Raw genomic sequence first — 14,455 nt, 5'->3', positions numbered from 1 at the left:
TATGTACTCTCAATACATTAAGTTCTTCATATCCAATGAATCAATTTATTGCTGCTAATTTATGCACTACAGCTCCACCCCAGGCTATGGCAGGGTGCTGTTCCCGAGAACTATAACCTAAACAGTTTGCACGTGGGAATTGCAGCTGCAAACCTACTTCCTGCATGGCAGAAACACAGAAACAGAGAAAATAGGTGCAGGAGTAGGCCATTCGGCACTTTGAACCACTATTGAACCGCTATTCAATATGATCATGGCTGATCATCCAAAATCAGCACACCATTCCTGCTTTCTCCCCATATCCCTCGATTCCGTTAGCCCCAAGAGCCAAATCTAATTCTTTCTTGATAACATGTGCAAATGTCCGCAATACCACAGCAGCTGGCAAATCTATCTCGCCAGTCCGTTTGTTTGTACGGTCTGTACATAAGTCAGGCGTTTATGTTGGGGAGGACCTGTAAAAATTCAGCATAAGAAGTGAAATAAATGAGTTAATATTGACTTCAGGAAGCATGGTGCAGTACATACCCTAAACATTTCAAACGGTACTGAGGTGGAAATAGTTGAGATGTTCAACCTCCTAGGAGTAAATATTACTACAAATCTGTCCTGGATCAACCATATTGAAGCTACACTCAAAAAATGTGACATCCTCGATAACAAACAGCATGGGAGCACTTCAAGGCTGCGTGCTCAGCCCTCTGCTTTACTCACTCTATACTCATGACTGCGTAGCTGGACATAGTGCAAACTCCATCATCACGTTCGCCGACAACGTCACTGTTGTGGGACGTATCACTGATGGGGACGAGTCAGAGTATAGGAGTGAGATCGACCGATTGACCAAATGGTGCCAGCACAATAACCTGGCTCTCAACACCAGCAAAACGAAGGAACTAATTCTGGACTTTGGAAAGGGTAGGATACGGACCCACAATCCCGTTTATATCAACGGGTCGATGGTGGCAAGGGTCAAGAACTTCAAATTCATGGGCGTGCACATTTCCGAAGATCTTTCCTGGTCCCAGCACACTGATGCAATCATAAAGAAAGCACATCAGCACCTCTACTTCCTGAGAAGACTATGGAGAGTAGGTATGTCAAAGAGGACTCTCTCGAACTTCTACAGGTGCACAGCAGACAGCATGCTGACTGGTTGCATCGTGGCTTGGTTCGGCAACTTGAGTGTCCAGGAACGGAAACGGATGCAGAAAGTTGTGACCACTGCCCAGTCCATCATCGGCTCAGACCTCACCACCATTGAAGGGATCTATCATAGTCACTGCCTCAAAAAGGCAGCCAACATCATCAAGGACCCACACCATCCTGGCCACGCACTCATCTCTCCGCTACCATCGGGCAGAAGGTACAGGAGCCTGAGATCTGTTACATTCAGGTTCAGGAACAGCTCCTTCCCCACAGCCATCAGGCTATTAAACTCGCCAACAAACAGACTCTGAACTGTAACAGCCTATTGCACTTTATCTACTTATTTATGTGTATATTGAACAGAACTGTTCTGTATTTTTGCTTACAATATTCTGTTGTGCTGCAGCAAGCAAGAATTTCATTGTCCTATCTGGGACATGATAATAAACTGTCTTGACTTGCCTTGTCCTGGATCAACCATATTGAAGCTACACTCAGAAAAGCACGCCAGTGCCTTTACTTTTTCAAGAGATAAATGGAAAGTTTGTACGTCTCCAATGACTCTTACCAAATTCTGCAGGCACTATGAAAACTATCCTATTGGGCTGAATCACAGCTTGGTTTGGGAACACCTCTGCCCAATACCACAAGAAATTGCAGAGAGTTGTTGATGTAGCACATAGACTGCATTCCCCATTCCATCTACGTTTCACACTGCCTCAGGAGAGCTGCCAACATAATGAAGGACAAGGATTCACAACCCCATCACACACAAAATATCACATTCTGATGTCATTGAGGATGTAGGCTTTGAAAATCATGTGGAAATGTCATCAATTCTGAACACTGAATTTAATTAAAGCATATGAATTTCAGAATGTTGGAATAGTCAAATATTGGATCAACTGAAGAAGCTGAAGTTTCTCTAATTAGGATGGAGAAGTCATGAATGAGCTCAAAATCATTAAATGTTTAAATAGAATAAATTAAATTAAATATTTAATGGCTGAACAACACCAAATAAAACTGATGGATGGCAAAAAAAAAGCCAGATGACAAACAAAGGGAATATGCAGAGTTCTGGTTGCCCTGTTGTAGGAAGGATGTCAAATGGAAAAGGTACATAAGGATTCATGAGGATGTTATCAGGACTCGGAGGGTGGGGTTGATGCACAAGGATAGGTTGAATCAGCTGAGACTTTTCTTCCTGGAGCATATGAGATTGAAGGGTGATCTTATCAAGATACATAAGATTGAGGCAGATAAGGAGAATGATCAAGGATTTTTTTTTCCGGGCAATGTCGTCTAAAACTAGAGGATATAGATTTAAGGAGAGTTGAGAAAGATTGAATTGGAACTCGAGGGGTACATTTTTCACACCGAGGGCATTGGTATATGGATGTGCTGCCAGCAGAAGCTGTACGTGGAGATAATTACAATGTTTAACAGACATTCAGACAGGAACATAGATAGCAAAGGTTTAGAGGAATATAGACCAAACACAGGCAAATGGGACTGCCTCAGATTGACATCTTGGTCAGCATTGATGAATTAGCCAAACAGCCGGTCTCCATGTTCGGTAACTATCATTCTCTGATTCTATGTTTAGAAAACTAAGAATTCAAGAAAACTACAGGAATATGTGCACCGCTTGAGGCTGCGCACAGAAATTGTAGTTCTACAGATTTCCTACTCAGTAACAGAATTGAAGAGGTAAAGGGGGTGATTGAATAAACAAACGCTTGTGGGAGAGTTCAAAACTTGTGCATACAAAATAGTCGAAGGGGAATTAAACAGAAATTTGATTTTCAAACATACAGCATTGCAAATGGAAGCTGCTATCTGAAAGAACAGCTAAAGCAAATCTATAAATGCATTTGAGGTGAAATTAGATATGTACTAGCGGGAGTAGAATTAGATAAATTCTGAGACAGAACGAGATGAAAACATAGCGCTGACATTCCTTTGTGCTCCAATGCGATATTGAACTTGAAATAAAGTGACACTGAAGAGGCAGACTGAGAGAGGAAAATTTGCATTGTTTCAAAACACTAGCCTGTCTTCAGAAGCCATGCCACAGAATCTCCACTTTAGAACGCATTAGCAATCTCCTAGTTTTTGATGGCGGGTGAAAGCAGCAGTGATACGATTGCCTTTTTTCTCTTGCAAACTGCAACTGTATGATTATATCTGGCAACAATCCCACCCCTGCACAAAATGCTTTGTTTCTCTGGTACGTGCAGAGACATATACACTTTCTGTGTAGTGTGATGGTGATGGACAGAAGAGTAATGTGCTCATCCCGTGGAAAGAAAAAAACGGCAGATCTTTAGCAAAAAAAGACACAACGTGCTGAAGCTACTCTGTGGGTCAGGCAACATTCTGGAGAACATGGATAGGTGATTTTTCTGATTGGGATCCTTCTTAGAACTGATTGTAGTGGGGAAGGGGGGGGGGGAAAGAGACTGCTGGAAGAGAGGCGAGAATGGGTCAAAGCCTGGCAAGTGATAGGTGGATACAGGCGAGGTGGGTCGGGTCTTTATTGGCAGATGGGTGAACAAAAGCCGAGATGAGAGGCAGACAAAATGCTGAGATAAGGATGAGGCACCAACATTAAAGTCAAGGGAATGGATATATGTGGTAGGGTATGAGGGAAGGGCAAGGGGTGGTTGTTGGTTAGAGATACAAAAATAAAGAAAACGATGATCAAACAGTTGTGTTGTAATCCACCCAAGCGAAATACGAGATGAAATATGTGGTGCTGTTCCTCCCGTTTGCATATGGTCTTACTCTGGCAGTGGAGAAGGCCCAGGATAGAAAGGTCAGTATAGTCATGGGAAAGATAGCGAAAATGGTTAGCAACTGGAAGATCTATCAGGCCTTGGTGGACCAAGCGCAAGTGTTCGGCGAGACAGTCATCGAGTCCAAACTTGGTCGATATAAAAGAGGTCAGATTGGGAACACCAAATACAATAGGTGAAGTTAGAGGAGGTGCAAATCCAATGGAAAGCCTGCTGAAGTTATGAGGAGGTGGAGGGGGACCTCTTACATCTCACCTGGCAAAAAGCCTGCTGAGGGGTGGTGGATGGAAGATGGAGGGAGATAGGTTTAGAGGGACAGGTGTGAAACTGAAAGCTCCTATGTACATACAATTTAGCACAACAAACAAGAAACAGAAAAAACAAAAAACAGAAGGGAGATGGGGGGTGGAATAGGTGCACACATTCTGCGGCGCTACATACAAATATACATATATACAGATGGAAGTCCGTGTTGGGCGGTGTAGTCAGTGCATGTGTGAATTTGAATTTATAGTAGATATAATTCAGAAGGGAGAAGGGATCAATGAGTGAACCAAGGAGGGAACGGTGCTTGGGAACAACACCTCGTACTCCATTTGGAGAGCTTACAATCCAATGGCATGAACATTAAATTTGGGAATCTCTCAGAAGGACCACTGACGCAGAAGCATTGCTAACTGAGATTTAGTTGCATATAATCTGCCTTTGGCAGCTGCAAACCATACACTCCAATGTTTAGAAAGATGTTCTCTGATGCTGTCATCACCAAAATGTGGGTGAATAACAGAAGAACACAAATGTAATTAATTATACTTACTCTACAGTGCACGGATGGTAATTTAATCCTCAGAGAAACAACATTGGCATGGCAAGAACTCTTATCATTTACATGTTTTTAAAAGCAAAAAAACAGATGCTGGAAGTCTGAAATAAGCAGAAAATACTGATCTCACTAGGCAGGAAAGGCAGCATCTGTGGAAAGAGTAAAATAACCACATTGTTTGGATCTTCAACCCTCCTTAATCAGGGGTTTGAGGGGAATTTCTAAGATTTCCCCAAGTACTTTCTTCCCATACCCTTATATTGGACTGGATTTGTCTCATTTCTGCCCAGAAAAATCACATGATTTTGTGAAGGAAGATGTGCATGCACATTGTCACAGAAGGTCCAACAACTGAAAGGCTTTATAAGGCACTGGTAAGGAGGTTTACAAGAATGATCCCATGAATCAGTAGGTTTACCTATGATGAGCTTCAGTCAGCACTGGGCCTGTACTCACTGGAGTTCAGAAGAATGGGGGAGAACCTCATTGAAACATACAGAATAGTGAAAGGCTTGGATAGAGTGGATGCGGAGAGGATGTTTCCACCAGTGGGAGAGTCTTGGACTAGAGGTCATAGCCTCCGAATTAAAGAACATTATTTTAGGAAGGAGATGAGGAGAAATGTATTTAGTCAGAGGGTAGTGAATCTGTGGAATTATTTGCTACAAAAGGCTATGGAGGCCATCTGGATATTTTTAAGGCAGAGATAGATAGATTAGGAGGGAGAGATAGATCAACCATGACTGAATGGCAGAGTAGACTTGATGGGCCGAATGGTCTATTCCCTGTGACCTGATGAAAGCTATAGACCAAATATAGACTTCGCATTCTATAGAGCGGATTTCGGTTTTAGCAGACCGAGGTTCCTGTTGCACCACCCCCATTTTCACCAGTTACCCAATGAGCTGGTGGAACATGATGGGAGTGACCGGTTGCAGGAGCGGAGAGATCGAGCAGTATTAAGGGGGTATGAGTATCTGGTGCACCGCTTGTTCAAACCCCCCCTCCCCCTCTTCCATGCTGAGTTCCTTCCCTCCTGGCCTCGAGTCCCCTCACTTGGTTATAGCGGTCAATCAGCAATAACAGATGCCAACCCAAAGAAGTCCCATTATTGCAAGGGCTTACTGTCTTTTATTCTTCATCCAACACTTCTTTCACAGCTTCTAATTTTAAACTTCAAGTACTACTTGCATCTCAATGGAACTGCCACAACTGATATTTTTTTGTGCATGCTTCTGTCAGCATGTTTGGAAACCAACAGTAAAAAAAAAACACAGTAAAAAGAACATCACAATTTCACGTTGGAGGTTAGGTCCCTGAAAACTTTGCTAATGTTTGCATCCATTTACCCCAAATAAAATTTTGTGAAATGCAATTTACCAAGCTGAATCTGTCATTATACAGTATGCTTAGAATAGGATTTTATTTATATCCTGCATCTTGTGGGTGAACTCTTTAAAAATTTCATAAGAAGTCATAAGGTAGACTATTAGGGTGTAATGAATAACTAACTGACATTATTATAAAGGAGTTATTGCATTCAGGGATTTAGATGACATTTTAAGTGAATGAGTCTAAAACAGTCATCTGAATTCAAATGAGATTACAAACTTGAAATCACTCCAATTTATTAAATGTCTACATGCACTGGTTTCTCTCCCATGGTGATGTGTGTATTAAGCTCGAGGTTATGCATCTTTTATAATGGGATTGAGTTACTAGCACTGAATCGGAGCCACATCTACAGTGAGCAAGTAGAATTTCATTCTAGTGCTTCTATCTGGCATTTTTTCCCCACACTGAGAGTGTTGTCCTATACATTTTCACTTCAGATCTATAGTCACCACATATCATGGTCGTTTTATAAAGTTGTTATAACAAGTTTTGGGCAGCACAGTGGCACAGTGGTAGACTTGCTGCCTTACAGTGCCATAGATCCAAGTTCGATCCTGACTATTGGTGCTGTCTATATGTAGTTTGAACGTTCCCCTTGTGACTACGTGCATTTTCTCCAGGTGCTCACATTTCCTTTGGTTTTGATAAAATTGTAAAATTGTCCCTGGTCTGTAGAATAATATTAGCGTTCGGGGTGATTGCTGGTCGACATGGACCCACTGAGCTGATGGGCCCGTTTCCACACTATCTCCAGAATCTAAAATCTAAAGGGATAGTCCCGTTCAAATAGTAAAGAAAAATTACTTGTGCTGTAGTATCTTTCATAATGTCATGGCATTCTGAAGATCTTTTCAGCCAATGAAGTACAACTTATTGCTGTAAAGCACATTGTGTTTGGCTGTAATGAGGGCAAAGGAGTAGAGATGGCATCCCTAGACGTTTGCCGGCACTGCAATCATTAACTGGGAGCTTCACATGTTTACATTGCGTTGGCAAATCTCTCACCAAGCTAGTGTCAGGAGATTGGGAGAACCATGTTAAATGTTCACCCCATTTTCTTCTTGCTGGATCTGTTGTGACAGAATCAGGTTTTCAGTTTTGTTTAGTGTGCTTATTGTCATGTTTAGTTCAGTTTAGAGTTACAGCGTGGAAACAGGCCCTTTGGCCCACCATGTCCGCACCGACCAGCAATCCCCGCACACTAACAATATCCTACACATGCTAGGGACAATTTACATTTACACCAAGCCAATTAATCTACAAAACTGTACTCTTTGGAATGTGGGAGGAAACCCACGCAGTCATGGCGAGAATGTACAAGCTCCATACAGACAGCAGCCGTAGTCGGGATTCAACCCGGGTCTATGGTGCTGCAAGAGCTGTAAGGCAGCAACTCTCCGCTGCGCCACCTTGCCGCCCGTGTACCGTGTCACCATGTGTACCAAGGTAAAGTGAAAAGCTTCTTTGTTGTGTGTTAACGAGTCAGCGGAAAGACTGTACATGATTACAATCAAACCGTCCAGAGTGTACTGTGTGCAGATACAGGTTAAGGGAAGATATAGTCCAATGAAGTCCAATTAAAGATAGCCCGTGGGTCTCAAATGGGGTAGATGGTGGGTCAGGACCACTCTTGAGTTGGTGATGGGATGGTTTCGTTGCCAGATAACAGCACAGGTGCTGATGGGTATGGAGAGGATGCGAAGACTTACTGGTCAGAGGTTGGAATTGGAAGAGCAGCAAAGACAATAATTAGAATAGGGTTCAACAGACATAAATGTAGAGTAGGAACTGTGGGAAGTTTGACATGTGATTATAGAACTTAATGACATTTGTAAATATGATGCAAGAACCTTCTTGGTAGATTAAAATAACGTACCCACCCTTGTACTGAATCCATGTTAGGTGGATGTTACTGTGGTTGGAGCTTACAAATGGTCCAGCAAAGGATAAGATGCACCACAATTCCAGCACATTTATCCCCAGGGTCAGTCTGAAATGGGTTAAAGTAAGGGAATTCCAAAGAGGTGCCTGGGATGACACACGAGTCAGGGAAGAGTTTAAGGATCAGTTAATGAATGTTTAAAAAATAAAATTCACTTAAACTACCTAGAAATTGCAAGAACATTGCACAGCAATCGCGTGCGTGCAGAAATCAATCACCTATAAAATTTAAGAATTTGCAAAAGTAGCAGAATGAAGAACAGTGGGGAAAAAAAAGAGGTAAACAGGAAGAAAAAAAACAAAACAGTTCCTTGTTTTATTCATTCTCCTCAGCTCCTTTTCCTCGCCTCTGTAGACCAGAAATGTCACCTCCTTCTCAATTTTGCCGAAAGATTGCATTGAGAAAAGATTTTAAACAAAAACATCAAAGATATCCTCTCAAAAAATCCAACCCTCAGCAACAACAGAATTTCATCAATCCCTTAGAGAGTCAAGTGACACAAGAATTAATTATCATTTACAGGGCCCTTAATATAAAATTCCTTCGATAAATGGCAGAGGCATTTGTATTCATGCCACAAATATAAGGTCTGTTAGAGCAAATGTCTAAGAAAGCACATCATTTAAAGAGCTGTCACCAAGTATTAGGAATTGCAGACCATTGTGGAAATCATCAGCCTACCGAACCAACAGGTCTACAGAGGACGCCATATCGGTGGCCCTACACTCTGCCCTGACCCACCTGGACTACAACAACTCCTACATCAGGCTGCTGTTCATTGATTTCAGCTCTGCCTTTAACACCGTCATCCCCGCCAGCTTGATCACCAAACTCAGCGGACTTGGCATCTCCACCTCCCTCTGCAACTGGACACTGGACTTCCTCACTAACAGACCACAGTCTGTTAGGGTCAATAACCTCACCTCCTCCACTATAACACTGAACACCGGAGTGCCACAGGGCTGTGTGCTCAGCCCTCTCCTCTACTCCCTCTTCACCCACGACTGCATCCCAAAGTATGGATCCAACGCCATTATTAAGTTTGCTGACGATACCACGGTAGTAGGACTGATCAGCGACAACGTTGAGTCAGCCTACAGGGAGGAGATCCAGCACCTGACCACCTGGTGTGCCAACAATAACCTCGTCCTCAACTCCAAAAAGACGAAGGAGATTATTGTTGACTTCAGGCAGACCAGAGGAGGCAGTCATACCCCCATCCATATAAACGGGACTGAGGTGGAGCACGTCTCCAGCTATAAATTCCTCGGAATACATATCTCGGAGGATTTGTCCTGGTCCCTCAACACCTCCAAGCTGATCAAAAATGCACAGCAGCACCTTTACTTCCTGAGGAGGCTCAAGAAAGCCCACCTGTCCCCCCGGATCCTGACCAACTTTTACCGCCGTACCATAGAGAGTATCCTGACCACCTGCTTCACGGTATGGTACAGCAGCTGCACTGCTGCGGACAGGAAGGCACTAAAACGGGGGGTGAAAACCGTGCAGCACATCATCGGTGCCCCGCTCCCTGCCATGGATGCCCTCCACCGAAAACGGTGTCTGAGACGGGCTGGGAAGATCATCAAAGACCCCTCACACCCCAACCATGGACTGTTTGCCCTCCTCCCATCAGGGAGGCGGTACAGGAGCCTCAGGTCACGTACTAGTAGGATGAGGAACAGCTTCTACGACAATACAATCACATTGCTGAACTCGGAGTCCCGCCGATAGATTTCTCCGGTCCCTCCGTCCCCATTGTTTAATTATTCTGTATTTTTTGATTATTCTGTATCTTCCCCCTTTCTATTTTTTTTTTTTTTTAAAATTTAATTTATGCACAACTACTACGGACTGACGCAAAACTGCATTTCGTTGTACTCATACTTGCATTTGTGCGATGACATTAAAGTTGAATTGAATTTAATTGGAATCATTTACAACAGTGGTTGGAAGCTTTGTAAATTAGCTAACATCAATATTAATTTTAGCTCATGGACAAGTGCAATATTAGTGTTGGGAATGATGCTTGGCTCTTGAGTTAATGTTAAAAAACAAGTACTGGTCACCTGGAGTACTTTTTATTGACCCGATGTAGAATTTTGACTTCAATCACTTTGATGGAGCAACCCCACATTCCTCTATATTCAGCCCCATTCTTGCTGAACATGATTTTCCTAACGCGACTCCATGCATCTTCCATGTTGCAATGCATGGAGTCATGATTGTGGAACATAAAAAACACTCGGAAAGACATTTCTTGAGCTGAATTTCAGAAAGCAATAGGATCTAACCAGGCATTGCTGAATGGTAGCAAGGTACCCAGTGGTAAAGCTACTGCCTAAAGGGCCTGTCCCACGAGCATACGACTGCATGCGACAAGCATGACCCAACGTGGTCGCTTGAGCCGTACGGCCTCGCGGGGCCAATCCCACTTCGACGCCGGAGCCGTATGGAGTTGTGCGGAGCTGGTCCAGACATCGCGCGGGGCTCCGAAATACTGACACTGTCCAAAAATTCCGCACGGCAACGGCCTGCCAGCCCGCTGCCGTGTTGAGGCCGTACGCAGCGCCTCGACGCCGTCGCAGCATCTTCACGGCATACGCTTTCGCTCGAACTTCATGTCATCTCGTACGGGATCACTCGACCTAGGCGCGGCCCCTGCTTCTGGTTTGGTCTCGCTTGCCGCATGTAGTCGCATGCTCGTGGGATAGGCCCTTTACAGTGCCAGAGACCCAGGTTTGATCCTGACTATGGGTGCTTTTCTGCATGGAGTTTGTACGTTCGGGTCGGGACCCTTCTTCAGACTGATTGTAACGAGGGGGGGGAAAACACGAAGCATGAAAAGACTATCATAGGCCAACAACGGATGACCTCAGGCAGGGTGGTTCCCTGATAGGCCAATTGTTGGGTAGGGACAGTGTGATACATCATTGCAAACTGTAGAACTGGTTAACCAACTTTTAGTGAAGGAAGGGGAGCAAGGGGTGTCGGGGCGAGCAAGCGGATGGGGGAGGGGGGGGGGGAAGAGGAGTGTATGTAGACATTACCTAAAATTAGAGAATTCAACATTCATACTAGTGGGTTGTAAGCTACCCATGTTAAATACGAGGTGTGTCAGAAGGAACTGCACAAGGTCATAAGGAATAGTAGAATTAGGCCATTCGGCCCATCTACTCCGCCATTCAATCATGATTGATCCTCCCTCCTAAGCCCATTCTCCTGTCTTCTCCCCATCTCTGACACCTGTACTAATCAAGACTGATGCTGGTTCACACCGAAGATAAGCATAAAGTGATGGAGTAACTCAGCGGCACAGGCAGCATCTCTGGTGAGAAGGAATGGGTGAGGTTTTGGGTCAAGACCCTTCTTCAGACCAAGATGAGCTGCTGTTCCTCCAATTTGCACGTGGCCTCACTGGCATTGGAGGAGGCCCAGGACAGAAAGGTCAGTTTGAAATGGCTGCAATGTATGATGAACAGTACAGGAAACCAAAACTGATTGAACACATACAGCGTGGATACATCAGGCATCATGAGTTATCTGAGACCGAGAGCCCATAGTAGCAGCTGCACACACGCTGTTCATGGGCACAAAGTGTGAAAGCATTGAAGATTAGTGCATAATTATTTTGCACATCAATTCCAACAAAACCAGCTCTTGATCTGCTTTTATCTATCATCACACATCAGCCACTCCAGCCACTAAAGCCCTTGCAAGCATGGAATTATCAAGTCAGAGATGGAAGTTGTTCAGGCCAAAGTCTACATTGACCTCTGGTTATGAAATCCCATCTGTGCCAATTCTGCAGGTTCTTTCCACAACCCCCAGAAAATTATCTAATTTCTTGCCTATCCAATTCTCTTGAAAATGTACTTACTGGTTTATTATAAACAACTTTAATATTCATATGGCTGTATGGTGACCACACATTTCACTGGACCAATTGGTACATGTGGCAAATAAATGTATCTTGTATCTTCCATCATCCCTGCAGACAAAGTCCAGATCATAACTACTCCCTGCATAAAGTTCTTCCTTAAGTTTCTATTAAGGTCTATATCACAAAATACTATATCTGGGTACCTTGATCCATGAACTGATGGGAACAGCTCCCTCCATCTAAACCAGTCATGATCTTGCAATCCTCCATCAAATCTCTGTTCATATTTCTTTATCCAAAAGGAGAATAACTCTGGCTTTTAATCGTGCAACTGGAGTCATAGAGTTATACAGTAGGGGAACAGGCACTTCAGCCCAATTTGTCCATACCGGTCAAAATGTCCCAGCTACACTAATCTCACCTGCCTGCATTTAGGCCATACCCCTCCAAACTTGATCTATTCATGAACCTGCCTGTTTCTTAAATGTTGTGATGATCCCTGCCTCAACTACATCATTTGGTAGCTTGTCCCATACACCCACCACCCTTTGTGTGAAAAAGTTACCCCTCGGATTCCTATTGAATTTTTTCCCATTCACCTTAAACCTATGTCCTCTGGTCATCGATTCCCTTACTCTGTGTAAGAGATTCTGTGCATCTACCCGATCTATTCCGCTCATGATATTATATATATATTCCCTATAATATTACCCCTCATCCTCCAGCATTCCAAGGAATAGTCCCGGCCTACTAAACCTCTTCCTATAGCTCATACCCTTGAGTCCAGGCATCATCCTCATAAATCTTCTCTGTACCCTTTCCAGCTTGAAAACATATTTCCTATAACATAGAGCCAAGAACTGAACACAAAACTCTAAATGTAGCCTCACCAACATCTTACATAACTGCAACATGATCTACCAACTTCTATACTCAATACTGACAGATGAAGGCCAATGTGCCAAAGATTTTTTGACCACCCCCATCTACCAGCAACTCCTTTCAAGGAATTATGTACCTGCACTCCGAGATCCCTCTGCTCTATAACGCACCCCAGAGCCCTACCATTCAAAGTGTAGGTCCTGCCCATGTTAGACTTCACAATGCAACACCTCACATTTCTCGGTATTTAATTCCTTCAACCATTCCTCAGCCCATCAGGCCACCCAATCAAGATCCTGTTTCAATTTTTCACAATCATCTTCACTATCTGCAATACCACCCACTTTTGTATCATCTGCAAACTTGCTAATCTTTTCATGTGCATTCTCATCCAAATCATTGATATAGATGACAAACAGTAATGTGCTCAGCATCGAACCCCAAGGCACGCCACAAGTCGCAGGCCTCCAGTCCGAGAAGCAACCTTCTACCATCAACCTCTGCTTCTTTCCATGAAGCCAATTTTCTATCCATTTTTCTATCTCTCCTTGGATCCCATGTGACCTAACCTTCCAGAGCAACCTATCATATGGAACCTTGTTACATGCTTTACTGAAGTCCATATAGAAACATAGAAAATAGGTGCAGGAGTAGGCCATTCGGCCCTTCGAGCCTGCACCGCCATTCAATATAATCATGGCTGATCATCCAACTCGGTATCCTGTTCCTGCCTTCTCTCCATGCCCCCTGGTCCCTTTAGCCACAAGGGCCACATCTAACTCCCTCTTAAATATAGCCAATGAACTGACCTTCTGCGGCAGAGAATTCCAGAGATTCGCCACTCTCTGTGCGAAAAAAGTTTTCCTCATCTCGGTCCTAAAAGATTTCCCCCTTATCCTTAAACTATGACCTTAAACTATCCTTAAACTATATACACATCTACAGCTCTGCTCTTAAATCTTTTTGGTCACCTCCTCAAAAAATTCAGATGTTTGAGACACGACAAAATGATGCTGACTATCCCTAACACAGAACACACCCTCTTTGACTGCCCAATTCATTCCAGATAAGCAACCCAACCTGAATAAAGAATTCTACATAAATTTCAGGATAAGCAGGCATATGTTATTGTGTTCAAAGAAAAGATGGAAACACTCCAGTGTGCGAGGGTAATTCAACCGGGCATTAGTTAAAAAAAAGTGATTTTTAATGGATGAGGCGAGTGCTAATTGATTATTTTAATCTCAAGAAAATAGAATTCCATCATCTGAGCAGCATTTAAGTGTGCTTGAGCACTTTAAGTTTGTGATTTGCCCAAGTACAGCAGATGCCTTTTAATCTAACTATTGGCTTTAAAATTGGCCCACACAGGTTCTTGCAATTATCAGAACGTTACAACAAAAAGCTTTTCACGGCAAATATGTCAACAATTACCAATGCAAATCAGAGAGACTCTTAAGGGCCTGTCCCACTTGGGCATAATTTGCGAGTCATTTACGCGACAGGCCAGTAGTGACTGACGCGCGACTGTCGCACGCAAATCACGCGTCATCGTGCGTCAGCACAGACGTCATTAGGAA

The 14,455-nt window shown here is 43.5% G+C and overlaps 1 protein-coding gene across 1 annotated transcript in view; it reads right to left on the bottom strand.

Annotated features, from left to right (window-relative positions):
- Positions 1-14,455, bottom strand: part of LOC129700391 (regulator of G-protein signaling 6-like) — a 411,071-nt gene that overhangs the window by 381,656 nt on the left and 14,960 nt on the right. The window lies entirely within an intron of this gene.

The sequence above is a fragment of the Leucoraja erinacea genome, chromosome 9 (genome assembly GCF_028641065.1).
Source record: "Leucoraja erinacea ecotype New England chromosome 9, Leri_hhj_1, whole genome shotgun sequence".
NCBI classification, from domain to species: domain Eukaryota; kingdom Metazoa; phylum Chordata; class Chondrichthyes; order Rajiformes; family Rajidae; genus Leucoraja; species Leucoraja erinaceus.
This window is presented reverse-complemented; position numbering and strand designations above follow the sequence as displayed.